Source organism: Rissa tridactyla, chromosome 5 (genome assembly GCF_028500815.1).
Source record: "Rissa tridactyla isolate bRisTri1 chromosome 5, bRisTri1.patW.cur.20221130, whole genome shotgun sequence".
NCBI lineage: Eukaryota > Metazoa > Chordata > Aves > Charadriiformes > Laridae > Rissa > Rissa tridactyla.
Genome location: NC_071470.1, coordinates 17,750,111 through 17,774,674, shown reverse-complemented (window position 1 = coordinate 17,774,674; position 24,564 = coordinate 17,750,111).

The following is a 24,564-nucleotide window of genomic DNA, read 5'->3' as shown; positions in this document are numbered from 1 at the left end:
TATTAAACAAAGCTTATCATAAGATTGGTGTACTACCCCTGCCCAGCTGTGACACTTCTGCACATTTGCACAAAACCTGGTAACAGGAGGGAAACAGCGTCAGGGAGCTTTGGATGAGAAAACACTGAAAGCTTTGTGGCGACACCGAGTAATTGCCTACTGTATCTATACATCACATAACCGCGGTGGGTCAAGTATTTCTGATTACTTTCTTAACCTAATGCCCTCAGAATCTAAGAGGAATAAGATTTAATGACTTACACAAGCATGCCTTGTTCCCTGATCAGCATCGCCATTCCCAGGTGAGTAGCTCCCGTTTCTCTTGCCTGCCCTTGCGCTGAGAGCTGACCTCCTCTCCAGGTAGCTCAGCCTAGTTAGTACTTGTGCTCCCCATAAAGACACTTACAGTTTCCTTAGATGAAAGCGTTAGCAGATAACCAGATTTCAGTGCCTTTGTTATCACAAGCAGGAAGGAGGAGTAGGCTGCTGGGGCCACAGTTGAAATGCATCATTTGAGTAAGGATGTGCATCCCAACAGCTTAACTGGAGCCTTTCAGAAGGTATTAACCACTGTATATGCACATATCTAGCAGCCGACAAGTCCCCAGGTTATAGTAAATTTATGAATAACCCAAACACTTGGGGTATCACTTTTTGTTTTCTCAGAAACCTGCCTTCTGACCAAATGCCACCACTGTCTTCCATGACTACTGCTTTTTCACAAGGCTTTTTTTGATTGGTGGCCTTGTATTTCTGATCTGTCTCTGACATACCAGCTAACTATTCACCTCCTGATTGTAAGCATATTAGTATAGTAAACACTGAGACAGCAACTATTTTAACCTTTGTGCTTGTGAGGAGACGTCTCTGTTTTGCGTTAAGTATGAGTGGGGACTTATTGCTGTCACTGGTTAAAAATACTAGTAACACTTCGGTATTTCTTTTTGGCTCCCACACCACTTAGACTTCTTGACTAGCGCTGGAACAATTCAGTTCTCTGTGATTTGATCCCTCGCTGGTGCATGCAGAGGGAAGGGGATTTTGGTGGCTGGAAAGGCGGGCAGGCTGGCAATTACCATGCCCAGCCAGCTCCCTTCCTCATTACGATGTCTCCTCCTCCAGCGCAGACATTCAACAAAGTTATGGTGACAAACAAAAGGGAGGCAACAGATGGGGAAAGAGAGAGAACTTCCCGCTGACTGGATTAGCAATTGCATTTTCAGTGTCGCTGTCTGATTCTGGAGTACGAGAGAAGGGGAAAGGGTTTAGATATAAGATGAAGTACACTCAAAAGAGATATCCCTTCCCAGGATTTGAACTGAGTGGAAAAAAAAAAAAAAAGCAAATCTCAGGTAAAATTAATTTTTAAGCAAAAACAATCTTAAAGATTTTTAATTTAATCCACTCCACCCTTCTCATGTTTCTTATTAATTAATTGTTTCTTCATATTAAAACAAAGATTACAAAAGACAGAAGGGGTAAATAAGACATACTTTTACCTCCATTAGACATAAATCTTCTCAAAATTCTGAAGATTTTGAAAATGTTATTCACTCAATGTTTGTCACCAAATGATGCATCTTTTAAACTTCTCCAGAGTTGAAAGTAAATGATATTTACATATCCTGATGACATTTTGTGGTGATATTTCAATAATACTTGGTGGCAATGAGGCAAAAAGGTACAATTAATTTCACATGCAGGAAAGTTACACAAATGTTGTATGGCTCACTGCACCTCCAGTCACTGCAGAAATGACCATCCGTCCTTCTGAGACTAGTTTTTAAATGTTTTACATGAAAAAAATTCCTGCCAATTTTTTACTTTGTGAGAATGATCGTCTTCTCACACCAGTAAAAGCCTGATTTATCCAACACATGTTTAAATCCTATCACTCTAAATATTTAAAATACCATTACTGCAAAGCCATCTTGTGGGAATTCTGCAAGCTTTATCATCTTAAAATTGTTTCTCCAAAACAGTAGTAAAATGAAGTAATATTATAGTCCAGAATGTGTGTTCCTTGAAAGTTTTAAATGTTTCTTCACTTATTTAACAGAAAATGAGATTAAAAAACACATTTTCAGTATTGATCTTACATTTTGAACTATTCATTTGTACTATTTCATTTTCAGCCAGATTGGGATTCTGCCAGCTCTTCATCCAGTGATAGTTATCAATAAACTAGGCAGAGATGGAAGACAGTACTGCTCTGAACGGGGAAAAACTGCCATCCGGAGTGATTTATCATATGCATAAAAGTCATAAAAAGACTGAATGATCTTTCTGAGTGGCACAATACATTATATCAGCATTGAATAACAGAGAAGTTGAAATAAGAACCTTGTGATACAGCAAAAAGTAATGGAAGAGACTTAGATACAAAGTATGCATACAGAAAAAACACAAGTTCCTATAGTGAAGTAAAAAAAAATAATAATTATAGATTCATTTCAAAGACAGAGGGAAATGGCATCAGAAGCAGGAAAAGAAAATATTTGTGAAGTAAAAAGTATTTCCTTGCTTGGACATCTTTGATTGCCAGTTCTGAGTGATGTGGTTATGCCCAAATATGTCAGTGGTGAGAATGGTGGGCAGCAAAAATTTTCCATTGTCATTAAATTCTGGCACCTGGTATACCACTGGTTTTGTATCTGGGTTCTTTTTTTTTTTTTATCAGAAACTTATCTATCTTTATTTTTAACTTATTTTGTTATTATTGATAATAAATTAATAAAAATACTTATAGCGTAGTATCTTTTTGCCTTAAAACACAACATAGAGAGAAACGCTATTATAAACGTTCTGAATGTTTTTATCACACGTATGATATAGGGTAAATGTAGAGAGTTGAAATGTTTCAGTCGCTAGGACTGACAATATTAGAAGCGATGTTTGCTTCGGTACTGACGGTATCCCCATTCCCTCTTCTTGGATTGCCCAGCATTTTTCTGACCATTATGACTGCCCCGAAGCAGATCACCACGGAAGGAATTGTAGACTAGGTTAGTAGTGACTTTGAGCTGAGGGGCATTGATCAGCTCAACAGACCCAATGTTTCATTGCAGATTTCCGGTCACAGTTCCCAAAGCTTCCAGGTAAAGATGAATAGAAGGAGCAGAATGCTGTGAAAGTGATTTGATGACAGTCAATGATTAGCTGATTAAATAGGCTGTATGGTCCAGCCTATGGAAGAAAAATCTGTGATGTGTATCTACATTTAACAGCTCCAATAAAACTGCCTTACAAATGACAATAATGTGATATATAATTCAAAAGAAAGCATTCTGGTTTTCAGCTGAAATAATTCCCCAAAACATTGTTTGAAAGACATAGAAAAGCACAGTTTCAAATAAATTCTAGTCAGGATCTTTTTCTCCTTCAGATCTTGAGACATATCTTTCCAGAGGCTCTGCTAAGCACTCCATTTTTACCCTCTATCAATAATCAAATCCCGTCAGTCTATTTTCTTATCTAGGAAAGCTAATTTCAGTAGCAGCATCATACTGAAATGGCCCTGCCACTCAAAGGTAATTGAATCCTTTGGAGATGTTGCAAAAAATTGTAATTGGTCCTTTTGAGATGGCAGCAGCATCTTTAATCTGGGCTAAAATATGCAGATACAGTATGTTTGGGACAATTTTATACTTTCCTGTTTTCTGGTGTCCCCTCTCTGAAGATTCCTATTTTGTAAGTGATTCATGTTCCACAGTATTCAAAAATTTTTCCTTAAAATCTACACTTTGCAGAACTAAAGCTTTTTAAAATCAAACATAGACCTCCTTTGTAAATCTTTGCAATTTAAATCTAACTCTAGGCAAGAAAATCTAGATAGGCCTAGGCCAATTATATTTTTATTAATCAGTATTTATTTTTCATTGAAATTTTATGAAATAACAATGTCAAAGCATTTTTTTTTTATAACTTCTGATAGTTTCAGGTTTGTTCTGACAGTGTAAGTTTGTTCAGTCTAAGTGTAACTGAAGGCAGATGAAGGACAGTCACTCTGAGGAAAGCCATATAGAGCTGCTCCCACAAATTCTTCTGCAATGAACTGTTCAGACTTTTCAGTGTTGAATGCTGTAACAGCAAAATAAAATGACCAGAAACAAGCGGTGGAGGATAAGAACAGAGTAAAGTTGATATGGAAAAATGCTCACCTAAAGATAAATAGCAGAACAAACGTTATTTTTTTCACTGGCTGGCCAAATACCTTAGGGAAGATGACTTGTTGCATAGAATGAAAAAAAGCATAGAGGGCAAAACAGAGCTGATAAACTGCTGCTTTCAACAAAGGATAAATGACCACAATGGTCTGGCTTCCACATTTATGAGTGGAGACTCTTTTTTATCTTAATGAGGAATGCAGTTTTTACATTTCTGTTCAGCTTTATTTTTATAGAATCCGATTTTCCCTTTGACCAATTAAGAGTTAGACAAAAGTAAACATAAGAAAAGGAATAATTTCCAGAAGCTTCTATTTTTTTTCCAGTAATCCACAGCGCATCATATTGCAAAGTATTTAATTTGCACAGTCATATTCATAGTAATGTTCCAAATTTCATGGGGTAAAAAGTTTTCATTTATTTTTTACTTGTAGACACCTATAATACATCTTGATTTGCAGGACCATGCTCAGAAAGGATGATCCAAAAAAGTGGACCCAAAATATCCATGTTTCCCAGCAAGCAATCGTAATAAGAGAGAAGTTTAGAGTGAATGAGAAGAGTTAAATACTAGTTCAGATCTCAAGGCTGGCATTGCATAATTAACAACCACTTCCATTACTGTAGTAGCTTCCACTTCAGCACATTAACAAGGGAGTGTCCGATACCCCAGGCTCCATTTCACACTCATTAACACTTCCCTCCAGTCATCATTAGGATTCATTACAGAAGACTTTAAACCTATTCAGAAATTTTCTATGTTAAAATGATCCATTTTGACTTTGTGGATTCATTCCAGAACTGACTCCAGATTTGTCTGGACAGCCCCAAGGTAGACCCAGAGCACATTATAAGGAAGTGAAAGGAAATACCTGAATTTGCTCTTCGTGGTCTTCTCTGACCATGGTTAGAATCCTTTCCCTTTTTCAAACCAGACCTCCTTTACCATATGCCTGAAAACCCCTTCTCAGCTGCTGCCAAATGTATGAGGTACTTTCATTCTGTTGTCTCCTTGGGTTTTGCTCAGGTAAGTCCTGCTCCTCAACCAGGTAAGAACTGTGGGATGTGAGCTTGAGCTCTGTATCCATACTTCGCTTGGCGGTTTTCTGGCCACGACTCCCGCTTCCCAGAAGTGCTGTGTCTGAATTACAAGCTTTCCCCACTGATTTTCTTTTATTTTCTTTTTTCTTTTTTTTTTTTTGTTTGTTTTTGTTCTTGTTTCCCCCCTAGCCTGAACTCACACATGTTGCAGTTCTTTTTCTCTAATCTGATTTACCAAAAGGTCTATGAGTCTGAAACAGATTAGGCTGAAATATAAGTTTGTCTTAATAAACCAAGATCAGGTTCATGGATGGTTGGGAACCTAGTTTGAAAAAATTCATAGAAGATGATTGCTCTTGTTCTGTTTCCAAAAGAAATCCAGTCTCCTGGATTACCTTCATGTACTGGCCACTACTGTAATTCTTAAAAAAGTAACCAAGAAAACCAGTTAAGTAAACAAGATGAAATATTTACTGAGTTAACAGAAGGGTAAAACTGAATTTGCAATTTTTTGAGTAGGAAAAGAATCCCATTTTTTATTGTTATTACTACTGGGTAACTGAATATATTTGGTTTTAGAGAAACGACAGTTCATATTTACTGCCTAGTTTGATACTAACACGATTATAGTTAGGACTGCTTTATTGTAGTAATGTCAACAAGGTCTCCTCAGGGCAGAACAGCCCTTTCAGCTTAAAATTCTCTGTTGTCAAAATATAAGAATAGTATGACTTAAAATCAAAAGAGAATCCTATGTGTGTATTGTAATTATTTTGCCACACTCCCACACATCCCTGCCTTTCAGACAAAAGTGATTGGATACCTGGAGCCATCAAAATAGAGGGAAAATAAAAAGGTAATTTGGGAAATTATGTCAATAATTATCTGAGTCCCCACTCCACTGGACTAACAGCTGAATCCTGAGTGCTAATAGAAAAGATTATCTTAAAAAAGTCCAGGGTTGCATTGTCGTAAATCACTAGATTTAGAAATCACTAATTCAAGTATATTATAATAGATAATTACAGTGTTTGTAAGTAGAATTGTTATAAAATGTTATAATACTTTCTACCTTTCGTACTCTGCACACGCATTGCTTTAGGTAATATGTACCAGCAGAACAAAAAATGAAGAAGAGAAAAAAAACCCCACACATCTGCACAGAAATTTTTTGCTAAGACGGGACTGGGAAAGAGGAGATTTTCAGCTTAGTGTCCTCTCCCACTAGCTTTCCTTCCTCCCTAAGCAGAACAAAAAAGAATAGATAACAAAAGTTAGTTTGCTTCCCCCAGAGAGAAAAATAAACTTTGACTTAGAAAGATTAGGTTTATGTGTGTAAACAAAGCTGTTTTCAAATCAAACTTTGTTCTTCTGGCTGGATCCAGGACTTCCATGTTTCTCTTTCTAGCCAGTATGGAGTAAGAGTACATCCAGTACTCATTGTGGGATCTCTAAGCTCAAAATGCTTCACGTACTTCTCCAAGATAGAATAATTTTTCTTTCTTCTCACTTTTAGGTCTTCTGTAATTGAATGCAAATCTCACCAAAACCACTTCTATCTAGTTGGACAGTACAGCGAATTGTTCTCTAGTCCTGTTCTTCTTCAATAAAAATGGCTTGAAATAAGGATGTGATTTATCTACAGTAGATACCCGTAGGCATCTTCCAAGTACTTGCCTTCACATAGAAGATGTCTTTATATCAATCATGGTGACACTACCATTATGAAGTAACCCCCTTCAGTTAGCATACCGAAGGGGCTACCCACACGACCTGATATTTGCTGATGTACTGTCTTCAGGGTACTTTTAGAAAAGATGCCTGTCAAGACAGTGAGCAATACATATACTGTCTCAGAAGCAGAACAAATAGGGAAGAAGTGCTTGACTTACCCACAGGCTTCTGTACATTACCTTGTTTGGGAAATCCTTCTTTGTCAGTAGTATGGTGTCCCTAAGCAACTAGCTGCAAAAAAAGAAAAAAAAAAAAAAGAAGGAAAACAGATAGGTATGATCCATCTAGCACAGAATGCTTTTAATGAAAGTATTGTGCCTCTAAACGAGTGCTATCCATTATCTACTTTTTAAAACGGATGAAAAATCATGTTGCTCTCACCCAATATGCGCCAAACAAAAAGGCACAATAAAAATGGCATTGAAATATATGAGCTGTTTGACAATAGTATTAGTCACATCTTATAACCTGACCTTTCTGCTGGCAGGGACATTCAGTAAGGTGTTATAAGAGGGCAAGCATTTTCAGCAGTAAGAAAATTCGTTATATCAGTCATGCACTAAACAAGCATCATTCTCTCCTGACTGACAATTTTTCTTCTCCCCACATTGTCTTCAGTGTTCATGTTTGCTCCCAAATGCCAAAGAATATTCCAAAAAGTTTCTACAGTGCTGAAATAATTGCTGGGGAGAATACAAACTGATAATTACACCACCATGGCCATTGGTGGTCATACCACCATGGATCTGTACTTAGAGACAGTGCTTGTAAGTACAGCCCTAAACAAGATGAAATTTAAAAGCTCTGTCACTCAGGTCATAGCTTTAGGAGTCGCTGGATTTAAGAAATATATCTCAGGAATACAAACCTCTCTCTTGTTGAGATGACTGCAGCAGCTGCTGTTTGTTATTGACCTGTGTTACTTCTGGATAATATTTCCTAAATTAACTTAATGGATTTGTTGCTGCAAAAAATCCAGCCAATCTAAGCCAAGGCAAGATGATCCACAAAAGAGGAAAAGAGTTTATGACAGTGCCCACTTCTGCTTACATCTTTAATAGGGAGCCAACATGGCTTCTGCAGACTCTCCCACCAGGTGCTGGAGGTCCACACTGTGTTTTCACATATGTGCAATTTGCATGTGAATTTGTAAAGCAGAAAGATAAAATTGAAGTGTGGGGACGTACCTTGCTTTATGAAATACAGAAAAGGTACCCTCGATGATCAGAGGTGGCGACTGAAGGCAATGCTCCAGATTGTGTTTTCTGTCATCAGAGTCACTGATGTGTACGGTCAGCACAATGTTTTTTCCACAGCAGACAAAAAACTGAATTGCATTCTTTCCACCTGGTTCCCCAAATGTATTTTGAAATGTCCTTGATTTTGTAACTCCAGTTTATTTGATTTGGGACTCTAGTCAAATCACATTTCACTATTTAACTTTGGTTTGGTCTACTAACCGTGTATCGTAATGGCCACTCTTTAAGGAATAAAGTAGAAGAGGGATTAGATTAGTTCTTGCCCAAGAATCAAAAATCCTTTCCTGGTTGCATTAAAGAGAAGAGAGTCCCACACAGTGCTGGTATTTCAAAGAGCTGATTTTTCAAGAATAAAGAAAATCACTAGTGAAATTCATTGGAAAGTAAACATAAATGTGAACAGAAGTGGGAGTTCTACTATTTTTATCACAAAGAAAGATGATAACCATGAGTAAAAGCCCAGTCTGAGGAAGAAATGAAATGAAAGCAACAATATATATTTTTAACAAACAGACAAAAAAGGAAGTAGGTAATATCAAAAAGAAAATGGGAGTTGCTAAGTATAGGAAATTTATGTAGAAGGAAAAAATAGCTGTGAAAAAAAAAAAGAAAATAAATGACTGGCAGCATTAGCACTATACAAAGGAGTCTATGCGTGAAGAACAAAAATTTCTGAAAATAATTCTGGAGAAATGGGTATTAAAATTGCTCATAATGATACAGAAAAAAGGTTTTCAGTAAGTGGTTTTTATTTGTGTCTCATGGCTATTACTTTTTCTAAACCATACCCACATAAGACATTAAGCACTATAAAGGGCATCCTGTTTCATTTAGCAGCCCCTCACAACTTAAACCTTAGAGTTCTCATACACTAATTTATTTGAATACTAACTGGAGTCAGTTTTTAGCACATTAAAAATGGCAATGAAATTCTGGAATAATTGAAGGATACAGAAGTTGCAGGCACAGATTTATGCAAAGGAAAAGGAGCAGGCAAGGAACGGAAGATAAGGGTGTAAAAGGAATATAATTTCAAGTCTGTTCCCAACCATAGCAACACCTGCAATGGCCCATGCCTTGTATCAAGCGAGCCAATCCAGCCAGATCATAGCAATATTAAGAGTTGAGTTGCTTTTCTTTAATATTGTACCGGTATTCAGAAGGAATATAAATAAAAAAAAAACTAAATTAGGCTGACATTAGTTCCGAGTAACACGTAGCCACCAATTCAAAGTACTGTTTCTCTGTCAGCTGACAATCAACTACTGCACAGAAAATAAGTCTCCTCAAAAAAGGCCTAATTTTCTTCTTAGAGGGTATTAAGTGGGCTTTAGCTCTGCAGTGGGTAATTTCAACATCAGTCACGGTGTTCTGTGACAGTATATTTTCTAGGTAGCAAATCTCTGCATAAACTTGAATACTGTCAGTTGTAATTACCAGCTGGATGTGCAGGTGGGTAAAATACTTCATAAACAGAATACTATATAAAACTCGAATAATTTGATACATGAACAACGTGATTAATGAAAAGCAAAATGACAGAGATCTACCGGGACACAGAAGTCGCCAATCAGCAAATTTTCAGATTGCTCAAGCCAGGCAAAGCTCTTCAGTTCTTCCAGAGGTTCAGTGTTAACGCTACTTACCTAAGTGGATAAACAATCCGTTTAAGCACGTTTAAACCAACACATTAAAAATAAACTCCCATTAAGCTACAAAGGAGGCTGATATAAGTGCACAGCATAAGATTCAAAGAATTCTTAACATTTCTACAGAATAGGAGATGGCCTATTAAGGCAGGTGCGCACCAAAGAGCGGTGGTCAGTATGCAGATATTTCCCCTGTGTACTCAAAAACTGGGGTCTTTCTACCTACCCATAGAACATAGTTCTTTGGCTTGTAGCTGCAGTGCAGCCTTCCAGATGAGACATCAGGATGATCATAACGTGAAGCTGGAAAACCAGGAGAGAAGTGCACTTCAACTTTTCTTCTTCCAGGAAGGATCCAAGTGAACCAGTTCAGCTTGAGTGTGCCTCCAGAGTAAAGCAGATTGCTTTGCTTTGAAGAAGTTTATCAGTGTTCCTAGCGGTTGGTTATAACTATTCTATGGGAGATATCACTATATGCTATTATAAATCATACCATGATCAAGGTCGTTTATTCCCCTTCACTATGTTTTTTCCCTCTTTTTCTCTGCATTTGTCTTATTACCTAATGCGGATTTGACTTGCATCCATATATCGGTACATGTCATGTATGCTGCTAGATATGCATGTTAAAATTATCTCATACACTAATTACAGATGTGGGATTAATTGAGAAATACTGAGTCTTTTGAGAAAAACAGAAAGCACTATATGACTTCTTCAAACATGAGTTAAAAATAACATCAAGCACTGTTTTATGCTATTTATTTTAAATCCTTACAGTTTTGTCTTTTACCTATCTAACCACCTAGTGACAGAAAATACTGACATATTTTGTGACATTTTTAAACTAGAGGTAGATCTCCCAGCCATCATAAAATATGAGCTTAAAATCACCACACCTGTGGCCTAAAGTCTAAGCAATTGATCTCAGAACTATTATCTTCCAGCAGCAGTGGAATTACAGCTGCTCTGAGGTAAGGATAGCATCTAATTCTCCAGCATTAATCCACACATTCTTTATACTACACAGATTACACAGGGCTGTCGGGACTTCAGCGAAACTACTGCAGGCCAGATTTATGCCATGCTAAGTTGTAAACAGAGTGTATGAACTTTCATATATCTCTTTGAATGCCCACCTGTGCACTGTTTTTGGCTGCAAATAAGTCCCTTTATAAAGGAAATAAATGTTCCAGGTGGTATTTCCATCACTTAAATCAACAGTCCTACAATGTAAGTCGGAAAAGTTGCATTAACTTTTGTCAGGTTGTTCAGAAATTCATCATCCTAAACTGAAAAGACTTTAACTGCTGAACATACCATGTTTCACATCTCAAAGGCCAGCAAAGGATCAGAAATTCCAGTCAGACAGCTGTGAGTTCCCAAAAGGGTGATTTTGCTTTTACAGTGTATTCTCCCTTCCTGTCTGCATTTCAGACTCTGATGGATGTCTCTGCAAGTTTTGGACCAGGTGGGTCATTAGCTGATATAAACTGATCTGTGTGTTTACAATACTGCTTACAGGTATATGCATGTATACACATATGAAAATAAACTACTTACAAATTTGCCATTAAAAGAAAATGGAAAAAACAGTTTTCTCCAAAATGTTCAGTGAATTGTGGTCTTTATGATGACAAATAATTAATAACATTTCTAATCTACCTTGCAACATTTTGTTATCATTAGAACCATAACATAAAAGGAACTTAGACACCAGATAGTAAAACAAAAAATACGTGATGCGTGCTGCTAGCACTATTACTTACCAATCAGCTTCCAGCTTCCTTTCATGAGATAGTTCCACACCGTGCTCTTTAGTTGCTTTGAGAACATGAGAAACATGAATATGGGAATGCCCTTTTTTGCCTCACACAGCACATTCTTCCCATAATTGTTAATAATTAAAACAACTTGGGACTGTGACACTGCATCAAATAAAATCCACCGAACACACTTTGTAGAATATTTCTGGTCACAGAAATAAATTTCTTAAGAATCTTAAATATGTGCTGATGCTTAAAGAGATATAACATTCAAGAATTTAGTTCTGTGTGCTAGCACATACATACAAATATGACATATATACACCATTTTCAGAAACCATAGGGAGCATACAAAAAAACCCAACCCAATCTCAGAAAAATGCTCAGAGCCTCATCCAGCCTGGCCTTGAACGCTGCCAGGGATGGGGCATCCACAGCCTCCCTGGGCAACCTGTTCCAGTGCCTCACCAACCTCACAGGAAAGAATTTCTTCCTAATATCCAGTCTAAATCTACCCTCCTTCAGTTTGAAACCGTTACCCCTCGTCCTATCATTACACTCCCTGACAAAGAGTCCCTCCCCATCTTTCCTGTAGGCCCCCTTTAGGTACTGGAGGGGGCTATAAGGTCTGCCCAGAGCCTTCTCTTCTCCAGGCTGAACAACCCAGCTCAGCCTGTCCTCATAGCAGAGGTGCTCCAGCCCTCTGATCATCTTCGTGGCCCTCTGCTGGACCCATTCCAACAGGTCTGTGTGCCTCTTGTGCTGAGGGCTCCAGAGCTGGACGCAGTACTCCAGGTGGGGTCTCACCAGAGCAGAGTAGAGGGGCAGAATCACCTCCATCGACCTGCTGGCCACACTTGATGTAGCCCAGGATACGGTTGGCTTTCTGGGCTGCAAGTGTCCATTGCCTGCTCATGTTGAGCTTCTCATCCACCAGCACCCCCAAGTCCTTCTCCTCAGGGCTGCTCTCAAGCCATTCTCTGCCCAACCTGTATTTGTGCCTGGGATTGCCATGACCCAGGTGCAGGACCTTGCACTTGGCCTGGCTGAACTTCATGAGGTTCACACGGGCCCACCTCTCAAGCCTGTCAAGGTCGAATCTTCCAATGTTAAAGGTCATAGTAAGAAGAACGACAAAAACCCTCAATTTATTGGTGGAGAACATAACCAGAAAGTGTTCCAGATAGCAAAATAATATCAACTATTTGAGAAATTGAAAAAAAACACCATCTTTTTTAAAGAGGGAAAACTAAATTTCCCTGTAAGGTAGCATTACTTACGGAAAAAAATATAAATCTGTGATTTCCTGAGTGTTGTGTGTGAAACAAAAATGAAGACAAAAGGACAATAGAAGTATCAATGAGAGCTCAAAAATATTTCTACAGTTGTTTTAAGAGTATCGGTTGACATGAATTAAACGTTTAAGATGCTTACTAGCAAGCAATGAAAACAATCAGATAAATAATAACCTAATGGCAGGAAAATTCTCCAAAAGCAGTCCTGTTTGAAGACGCTCATCATCATACAAGACTGGTCACATCTAATTCAATTCGATTTTATACAGCTTTTTAGTTACCTCAGGAACTTCATTAAAACATCTCCCTCAGAAGAGAAATCTATCTGTTCTTGAAGACTTCAAGGGAACTGAGAATTCACTAGCTCAGATTATTCCACGGATAAATCATTATTATATTTTTCACTTGTCAGCAAAAGCAAATATTGGCTACCTGTTGGCTTAAATATAGTACTGAACAGACTTAGAATTACGGAGTAGGAATACATGTCAGCCACTATTTACTGAGGACATCTATGCAATGAAACAAAGGCATCTGTTGGGGTCCAGCTCAAAAGAAGAAAGTTAAGCCTGTGAGAAAAGAAAAAACGTTTAAAGTGCAATTTATAAAAAAGCTCATTTCTTTTCAAATATTTGGCAAACTCATTGTTGCATAAACCCCTACTCCCAACAAGCAAAAGATCACTATTTTATCCAATCATCCACGTATTATCAAATTCCGTCTCTGAAACTTACTTAGGAAAAGCAGATGCGTCAATTTCGTACTGATACCACAGAAAAAAATTTACTAGATTTTCATAACAGCAGCTTGATGTACGAGGGACAGGTACTGTTAGGGTGCTGCCACTAGCAGTCCCTCTGTTAACTCTAAAACACAACTATCATCCCCAGAACATAACAAAGTACACTGCTTATGAAGAGATGTCACAAAAATTTCACACGAAAGACTTCTGCACCAAGATTTATGCCATTCAGATTCTATTTTTATTACAGAACGCTTTGCCTTCCTCTCTTTTGCCTGAAGAAAGTAACAGCATCTCCAGAGATGAATAATCTGGAGGGCCCGATCAATTACAGAAAATAAAGAGAAGGTAAAGAAAAGGAAAGAAGAGTAGGATTCCTTAAAAGGTTATTTAACTATAATTTCTCACAAATATCCAGACAGATATTCTTGGGGTTTCAAGCCCTGAGAAAGTCATATACTCAATTGCCTTCTACCAAAGTCAAAAACTACCTGATATCTGGAGGTAATTTAGACTTGGAAAAGGAAAATCCAATGGAATAAGGACAATGAATTTTAATGAGAGTATTGGCTCTTAATATAATCAAGTTCAATTAAAGTTCAAAATATAAATTTAAATGTCAGTTACAGAAACCTAATGTATTTATGTAATAGGAATTTCCAAGAGAGGTGTAATTTGTGATTCAGACATTAGTTTTTTAATGATTCAGATTCTTCCTTTTCCTTTATAATATGAATAACATACAGTATATACATCTCTTTTCTGTATTTCCATTTTTCTTCATGTATAGGAGGATCTTCCTCTAAAGGAAAGTTTTCACTAAAAAAATTTCTTTATAGTCTTAAAATGCCTGCTAGAAAACAGAACTGTTTTAGAGCCTAGCAAATTCAGTGGGACAGTCTCACAGCGGTCTTTCACATATTTGTCGTACAGCATATCCTGATACATTTCGTTAGACTTTTATGTCGCCTGAAGTTGCACTGCCTTGTTTATCTATACAGTCCTACTTGGTCGTAATGCAAGGATCTGACCTGCAAGGGCTGGACACGCTGTGAACATTTTGCAAACTGCATGCGTTCCCGAACCGTGATTTCTCCATAGTTCTCGGTAAAACATTTGGTTTCACATTGCTTCCTTCTTCCGATGCCTATCACCTGACCTGTTATGACGTTCCTGCAGAATTAATCTAGGAAATTCATATAACCCTTTGCCATTTTCCAGCATTTGTTGTCATTGTCCGATAATTAGACTCAGTATTCACCCGGTATTGTCTCTAAATTGCTGCTTCAGAGCGGTCTTTCCGCTACATTACGGATTTTTGTCACATACTGAGTTAAAAGCCTCTATCAGAGGCTTCTTAACTTCCAGCTTCAGCAGTTCTGTAAAATAATTTAACTTTCTTGTCAATATACTTATTCCACCAGGGTCGTGCTGAATGCCAATCTAGCCCCAGGAAGCCCTCAAATTTATTAGGTTTGAAACTGCGTGATCATCAGTGCTCCTAATGCACTTTTTAATTTAAGATAGAGTAGGCAAGGCTCAGCTAACACATTTGGCATTGCTTTGTGTTAATTGAAGCACAATTACTATTTACAACACAAAAAAGGAAGCCATAAAAGCCAGCTGATGTTTAAAAAGGACAATGACAAACACCAGGCACACCTAGTCATATTCATTATGGGCAGCTGAAAAAGCATGACCTTAAAAACCTTTAAAAGAGAGAGATGACGATTTGTGCTCTAATGCTTATACTTCTTGTTTACACAAATCCATCTGGAAGTGAATAAAAGGAAACTTGAGAGTGACAGTAAAGCAATATTTTTCCATTAAAAGAAAACACTCTGGGCCTCTTTCCTTATCAGATAACTTGCCAAGACCAGTATGTAACAGTAACACAATTAGTGTTTGAGACTGATCTCAGTGAGTCTCACAGAGTTTTAACAATGACAGAAAAGAAAAACACAGCTTCCTTGAATATTTCATCTATGTTTCATCTTCACTGTTCTGTAGGGAAAACATTGTGACCTTTCCTTTGCACACTTCATTCCAGAGTTTATATCGGTTATGGTCTGTACTTCTGCAGCACTGCTGAGAGTTTTATTCTGCCATCACATACGTGATGTTTGCCTCTCACATTTTCTCAAATGAGAAACTTGTGCAAAATCTCTCTGCTGCATTTAAACAACTTTGTGACTGCTTTTTCGTAACACTGGCTGAAGGATAACAGCCATAGCATCAGACACAGCAAAGGTCAGAGCCAGATAGCCAGAAGGGCCTCCTGAATCTACATCAGTGACTTTATTCTCCCAGTCAGAATTTCAGGATCACCAAAGGCCACGTCCAAACAATTTCACTGTCCAAGACTGGAGCTGCATAACTGAATTTGGACAAAGTTCAGTAGATAAGCTTAAGGGTCCCTTATCAGCTTCCACTAATACTAAGGGCTGAACTCCATACTAACAGCCTGTTTTGAATATCCTCAGGGCGAAGGAGGAGGGGGAGGAGGAAAGTCTCTGTCCCTTTTTTCAGACAAATCGTTGTATTAAGTAGCGGTACCACTCCACCGGCTCTACCTATGTCACACAAACAATTAAATCCAGTGGATATTGTCAGAGCTTGCCTAACAATAGAAGTTCTCTACAAAATGCAGTGACAACCGCCATTTTCTGTTCAATCCAGCAAAAAGTGAGTGGTGACAAGACAGTGATGTCAGTCATGGTTCAGACCAGCTAACAGCAAGTTAGTGGTGTTTGCATGAATTAAATTCAATACGAGTCCGGTACAAAACCTATTATATAGTTTTGTAAGTTTCAGTATCGACAAGATAACAGTGAAACTTTTCCTAGAATTACATTTCTTTTCCTTCGCAATTTTAAGAAAAGGTGAAACTGTGAAAACAAAAAAAAAACAAAAAACCAAAAAACTCGAACCCAGTGTGCTAGACTTTATGGGTACCATTTCATTTTCATAATAACTTATGTATACGTTACTATTCACAAATAAGAATATTCACACCTTGACTCAAAAGAGATTAGTATATTTGCAGAATTAACATACGGCACCTAATCTGGCACGCCTGGCCCTTCCACGTTAAATCCTTGCGCTACATCCAAGCAAGGTTATATACAGCCAGTGATGTGGTGCAGCTTGTGGCATACAAGGCAGTAGATGTGTATTAAAGCAATGCCACATCCAATCGGATGAGTATTCCTCCCAGCAGCTATTTTGCACAGCAATATTACCACAGCACCCTTTACAAAAGAGAACATTACTGTCCTATGCTCTGTTACACAGTATAGAAAAACTCTCAAAGTCTCTTACCTCAGTAATAATGAGCACATTTCTGCAGCACATATAGGTGAAGCATGAGGTACAGTGGGATAGAACTGCTGTTAACAGATTTTCCCCAACGTTGAAAACTGTATACAGGGCAAAGGAGAGTGACTATGAGCCATACGTTTGGCAGATCTCTGCACACACTGAGACCTTCCTGTCACACAGGGAAAGACTCTGCATTTCAAAGTGCTCGCTAACTTTAAAACAGAAGTGATGGCCAAATACAGCTGACACTGACTCTTCCTAAATAATGAGCAGGAAAAGATTTCTTCACATATTTAAGTCCTGCAGGAAGAAATGAAGTGTCTGAGAGATTTTGCTGTTCTGTTTGCATAGCTACAAGAACGAAAGGGCATTACAGTTACGGACATGTAGCGTCACAATTTGATTGACAGATCCTCAGATTTAGTCACTATTTAATTCCATCTATATATATAAACTTTATACGTACAATCTAGAGACGTATCAGAAAAACCTTGAAGCCGGTTGTATCACACAGAGTGTAGGTTATGGCATTATACACAAAACTTAATTTGCAAAGCTTGCAAAAAACTTAGCAGCCTTCAAAATAAATTTAATGGCACAGCTTCAATGCTAAGAGAAAATTAATATACAGAAACACAGTATAGTAGTTTAATTACCTTATCTGGATATATTTTAAGCAATTAAATTTGACTGAGTTAAGTAATGAAAGAGTCACTCATGCTAAACTGGAGACCTATACGGCCATAGTTCTTAATACCACTATTTGTATTTCTTTGGCTCATATACGCTTACAACAGAAAACTTGTCTGAATTGAAAGAAACCTCAAAGTCTAGACGTCTTCCAAGTCTTGTTTAGCTATATATCACTCTTAACAACTATTCTGAAAAAATAATGTAGCCAACCCTAGCATTAGTTACTGTTAAACATAAGTGTTAAGAACAATGACGTTTTTGTCAGACTACTTTAGTGTAAGAGAAAACTTAAATGTGAAAGCAGTTTTTTCGGCTTGACAGTAGAATTTCTGTCAGTCTAGACAATGGGAATAGAATTTCACGTCAGGCAATAGAAAATGGCTCTGAGATCAGAACGTTGAAAAGCTATGCAGAAGGTATTTGTTTGAGGTCTGTTCAGATTCTGGCCTTGAAAACACAGTTTTCACCATCTGGGTGTCCTGGTCCGAAAATTGGCTACTGCAGGTCAGCGTTCTGCCAAACCTTTTACAATCTAGGTAGTAACTATGTACTGGATTTCAACCTAGGTTTTACTCACTCAGTTGTGTGCCATTACCAAATTATGCAGAGTATTCACTGGGCCAAAAAGGCTATCAAGAATAACTCTCAAGACTTCACTCGTACGTAAGAGTGTGTTCTCTTAGGGTTTATGAGACCAAATTCTAGATTATATCAAACAAAACAGGAATAAGCAATTTGAAATTCTAAGCTATTTTCTACATGCCAGAAGAATACTCCACATCAGAATATTTGCTCTCATAAAGTCTCTCTCCTTTTCTTCAAAATGCTTTCAGTCCACCTTCAATCAGAAGAGGAGCAGTTTTGTGGTTTCCGAATGTTTCTCAATACTTCGGAAACTCTTCTATTGTCCTGCTTCTTCTGAGGAAGATTCTACATGAGCAATAAAATGCCATCTGGTTTTCCCAGATACTTCTGACTACTCATATCAGTCAGCTCGCAATCTATTTATTAGGATTTTTTTTTATATTTTTTTTTTTTTCTGAGGGGAGTGACCTCTGGAACTCTTCCTACATAGAATTTTCTGTTATAGAAAACAAAATAACACTGCACTTTCAATCTATATTCTCAAATTCTGAGACATATGGGAATGCTGAGATGATGAGCAAGAGGATTATTTTGCATTTATTCCTATCTACTGACATACATCTTCATGTTCTCATTTTTGTTTCTTGTAAACCTTTCCAATAGTTGCCCTGAGAGATACTATTTCTTTTTTCTTCAACTTGAACATGTTTACAGTATTCTAACAATTTATTTCAGTAGAATAACTCTTGATTTACACAAGTGTGAGAAGATAATCAAGTCTATAAAATAAGCATTAGCATCAAAAAAGAAATTACCTATCACTTTCTAATGTTAACATGGAAGCGTCTTGCAGCACTCTGAAGTATGATCAATTCATCCTGTTATAGTCTAGTACTGCCATAACTTATACCTTGAGTTCTATAACTTTATTGATTATAGCTAACCGGAGAATTATTTTCTCTAGAATCACTTACTCACTTTTAGTTATTTTAAATTAGTCTTTGTTCCACAACAGAAAGATGCCTAAGATGATAAGTACTTTAAAAACAGTCTAAATAAAAATTAGTATTCCCATTTAAAAACTACTAAAATATCGTTTCTGCTTGGTATATATCCTCTCATATGTTTTCATGTATGGTATACTCTTATCATTACCATTAATGACATTAGATGACTTCTGTAAATTCCAGCGCTTGAATTAAGCTTCTGTGCAATACAGTTTTTTCAACAAGATGTGAAACATTTTGCGCTTGATATTCATGACAAAACTCAGAAGAGTCTGCTTTACATGCAGATAAATCTTTCTGAACCTAGATACAGATTATAGTATTTAAGCACCCATAATATTACTTTGTTTTAGTGGAAGACTAACCTTGCAAGCTACAAGTGAGCCAAGTTGGATTTTGATGTCCTGTACAACATTCCAATCTAGATAGCTAATGCGAAATTCAGCTTAATGTGTGTTAAAAAATGGATCTCTTGCAGGTCTAGTAAAAGATCATTATGGAGCCATAAAAATTACCTAAATCTGGCAACATAAACAGATGAAATCATGTAAAGAACCAGGACAACTGTTCATGTTCTTCTCCACAACAAGCTATAGATGGTTCAAGTAACTTTTGGGCTTTAAATTTGATCTTCGGTCATTTTGTGTATTTAAGATGATTAGATGTGGCTATTGGAATATAGATTTCTGTGCATTAATACAATTATGCCTGCAGTGTTTTTTTTGTTTGTTTGCTTGTTTTTTTTTTTTTACTTTTAACATTCAAAGGGGAAAACTAGAGACAAACAACAGACTTTGAAGTACTATGCATACATTACATATTGATTCCAAATATCCACACTGTTTTGAATTTAGACAACATATAAATATTTACTTAAATGTTTACCTAAAAATTTAAATGTTTACATAATGTCATTACTGATATTACTCGCTGTGTTCTAATGCAGAATAATCTCCATAGCAGAACTAAGCTTCCACTAACTAACTCACAGTAAAAGTGAAGGGATCTTAAAATTTCTGATCTCTGTCCAACTTGACTAACTAGTCAACTTCAACCAGGATCAGACTTACCTGTATTACACAATGGGCACTGGCACAGGTTGCCCAGAGAAGTTGTGGATGCCCCATCCCTGGAGGTGTTCAAAGCCAGGCTGGATGGGGCTTTAAGCAACCTGGTCTGGTGGAAAGTGTCCGTGCCCATGGCAGGGGGGTTGGAACTAGATTATCTTTAAGGTCCCTTCCAACTCTAACTGTTCTATGATTCTATGATTACACAGAGAGCAAAACTAATGAAGACCAGAATTAAAAAAACTTCCATTGATACAGTACTAGACTCAAACAAGCACAAATGATCATAGTATGACTGGAAATTTGTCTATGTTGCTTTCAGGACAGCAGGTAATATCTCTACACAGTGCTGCATCTACAAAATCACCATCTTTGCTCAGCATTGCTTCTGATAACTTCATGTTGCTCCTGTATGCAGAAACGTCCCAGGATGCTGTGGATGGGATGTTCATTGGTGAGTAATTTATCAAAAGTAGCAATATCCAGCTCCTCTGTAGCATTCCCTCAAACTTATTTCGTAGGGCAGACCTCTCATTATCAATAGCCTGTTGCTCTTCAGGCAATAAAGGTTCACTACATGGTAATTAAGAAAAAAACCCCATCACTTCTAATACATGACAAAGGTATTACCAATGTGGGTCCTCCCTTCTGCGTACCACTTCAGTATAAAATTAGTAATTTTCTTTTGTACAAATGTTCTTCATCTTGGTTCAGGTGTATTTTCTCCTTTAATTTTCTTCCAAGATCACTGTGGTAGGTAACAAACGTTATTTTTCCCAAGCCTTTCTACTTGCCTTGTTTGTCCAGCTTGCCTCACCATGTATTTCAACACTCCCCTAAGATAAATTGTACACTCTTCATCTGGTAACACCATTTTGCATGTACTGTAGTCCTTTAAAGTACCAGAATTTACAATTCACAGCTTTGTCAGAGCTAAGAGACCCTTACTCTTTCTCTTTAGGTTGTTGATGCTGTTCTGAGAGCGTATACAATCTGTCAAATATGTTACTCATCATAGTAAAATGAGAATGACTTAGACATGATTTCACCTGGTGAAATCATTGTAATTATTGCTAGTGAAAGCCATGAAAAAATGTTTCCATTTCCATATTTAACAGTCTCTGAAATGTGATTTTATGTCATACAGTCAGTTTTCTGTCAGAAATTAAAAAGGAACTTAATCGGTTGTTTTATGCTACTGTGAGTCACTTTTGGGTAGTAGTAATGGACTTCAGAGATTTCATCTTTTCTTTCTGTACCTGGACTGCTCTGAATGGAACCTGGTTTAAACCACAGCTTTAGATCGCGTGAATCTGATACAAACAGAAGAGAAAAACCCACCGGAATCTTACTGTTTCATTTAAGCTATATGTACATTTTTTTTTTTTTTTAAATAAAGAACAGCGACATTCTCCCCCAAATGATAATATTTACATGGAATAATGCGATATAAAGAAGTTTAAGATGCTTGCAATGTCTCCAACAAAATTTTTTTTGAGTTTTATTTCCATTTAGCTACTGTTACGACTATCTTTACATGAAAATATCATACACTTACAAAAGCCTTTCCAGTAACAGGTTTCCGAAATTGTAAGGTTACAAATTACTCTCCCACTTGACCTCTTTGACTGACACAACACCAGAAAGTACCTTATAATATCCAGTCATTAAATGGGTCATCAAGGTAATAGTGCAGCATTGCAGGAACTGATTGGTTATTGTGTTGCAGGGCCAGTTTCAGGAGCAATCTGCGACCAATTTCTGTAGAAGACGAGGTTTCAAATTTTGAACTCTGCTGGTTAAACAGAGTTGCCGCTGTGAGTCTTTATGAAGGTTGAGCAAGTAGAGTCTGCTGATCTGCTGGTTGTTCCAAAAGACTGTGCTCCTGTTGTGAGAATACTTCTCCTCTTTATGCATGACTGACCTTCTAGTGGGATCCTGCTGTGAAGTGTGAATGTGGCCATTGTGAATAGATTGCCAGCCGAACTCTAAGCAAGGGATATAGTAGCCAAGCTTTCTCGCAATTATGGGCAGTGATGTTGAATTATGTAGGCCTTTTTAAAATTACCCACACTTTCAAAAAAACCCCACATGACTGACTACCTGTTTTCCTAACTAAGTTCTGTTACTGTAAACATCAAACAGCTGTCATTAGCCAAATCTATTTATGGAAAGGCTTTTTATACATTTCAGACAAAATCCATATCTAGTCATTGTACTAATGATTTTCTTCTAGGTGTTGTTTTTTTTTTTTTTCCCTGTGAAATATGTAGACGAGAATGAGAATGCTGTATTACAAACACATTTTCCTTGGAATATATCATATGAAATATGTACGCCTGGCCAGTTCTTTCTTTTTGAGATAGTGATAAAAATCTTCTGTTTGATAATTTTTATTGCAGCTAACTCTCAAAAAATAGCTACACAATTTGAGTATGAATTAATGCTCCTTAATGCATTCCTTCAGTGATACCTCCTTTGTTATAGTCCCTAGATACCGTGGGTTTTTTTCTGGAAGACCTGAATGTTGCTGGTTGTACAGAATGCAGGAATACCCTCCAGCTCCATCCTTGGCAGAGTGAATGATGGTCACGGTTTATGCTTGTGGAGTGTTCCTGCATGGAAAATTACATTCTTAATTATCTGTATCTGAACTTTTCATTCCTGTTGCAAAATACAGGTAGCTTCAGGAGAATTACTGAATCTGGCAAATTATGCATGTTTTGCAAAATTATAAAGTACAATTATGTTTGTGACAAAAAAGAACTTTTATTTGCTTGGGGTTTTTTTCCATTCACATATATTTTTTCTTCTGTTTACAGTGGAAAAATACATCTTAAAGATGTATAATTCCTTAGCTAAAACGAGAAATAGAATCCTTCTGTAGAAATGACAGGAGACTAAAAAACAAGTTTGTAAAGAGTAAGAAATGCCACCATAACTTTATGAAGTAATGAACACATCTCTGCTTGTGTGATTAGTGTGTATCCCTCATGAATGCAAAGTGTTAACTGATTTCCAGAAAAGGAAGGCACAGGATGAGCAACTTCATTGCTTAAGGGGCGAATCCACAGATCTAAACCTGCTTTTAACACTTTTAAGTAAAAGACATAAAATCAGATCAATCAGGCTCAGGTTTTGCTGGAGGTAGAAACTCTGAAATGAGTAACCGAACTTCCTGAGAACGCAGGAGTTCTGTTAAGGGTCAGACTGAAACAAAAGCTGTAACGACAGTCTTTCACACCAAACCCTGGTGCTGAGGAGTCAAGGAGCACAGGTAAACTATAATAGAAGGGGATTTGGAACTAGATGATCTTTAACGTCCCTTCCAACCCAAACCACTCTATGATTCTACAATTCTAAAATCATAACTGATTGTACTGGGAACTTTGACCAGACAAACCATGCTCCTGTGACATATCTCTGAAACCTCTCCATTTGTGGGAGATAATTTTGACATACAGAATGGAGATTTAAATGTAAATCAGAACATGATTATTTAGATGATCTCTCTCATCTCATTTCATTATGGATCTTTATTTCATGACCTTGACAGTTTTAAACTATGTGTGTGTTCTCTTTACTTTTTTATCTTTCTCTGTTTTTTAAAACATGTTAAATTTCAGGTTGGTCCTTATCTGATTTATCTTACTGTTTACCACTAAGTCACTACTAAAAGTTTAATGCAACTCTCTCTCTCTCTCTGTTTCAGATTCTTTTTACATTAAAATCTTTCTTTATGCTGATAACATGACTGGGCTTCTTTCTCATGCATATGATATCTACATGCCTGCGAGGAATGAAAGGGTCTTCTTGCCTGTCAGTTTGGCTATGAGCTATGGAATGGAATTGAAATGGCTCCCAGGTGTTGCAAGTTTTGCTGTAACCACATGGAGCTTGAGGTCAGAATTAAAAGGGAATTGCAGAAGAGCTGGAGGGAAGATCTAACCTTCTTTATCATTTTGTCACATATAATGAAATTTTATTAATTTAATCAATTTTAACTATCTCACATAGATTTCTGCACTTATCACCTTCTGTACTCAGGTGCCAGGCTCTGTTCACATTCTGTTTACCATTTCACATGTCTGTTTATATTCTGTTCCCGCTTTCTAAGAACATTGTGGTGAGTTTGGACACTTGATTTCTGAAATAAGCTACCCCTGATTTAAATACTATCTATGATCAAAAGTGTATAAAAGCTTGGTGATTTTATTTATATGCATAGGTTCAATGGGT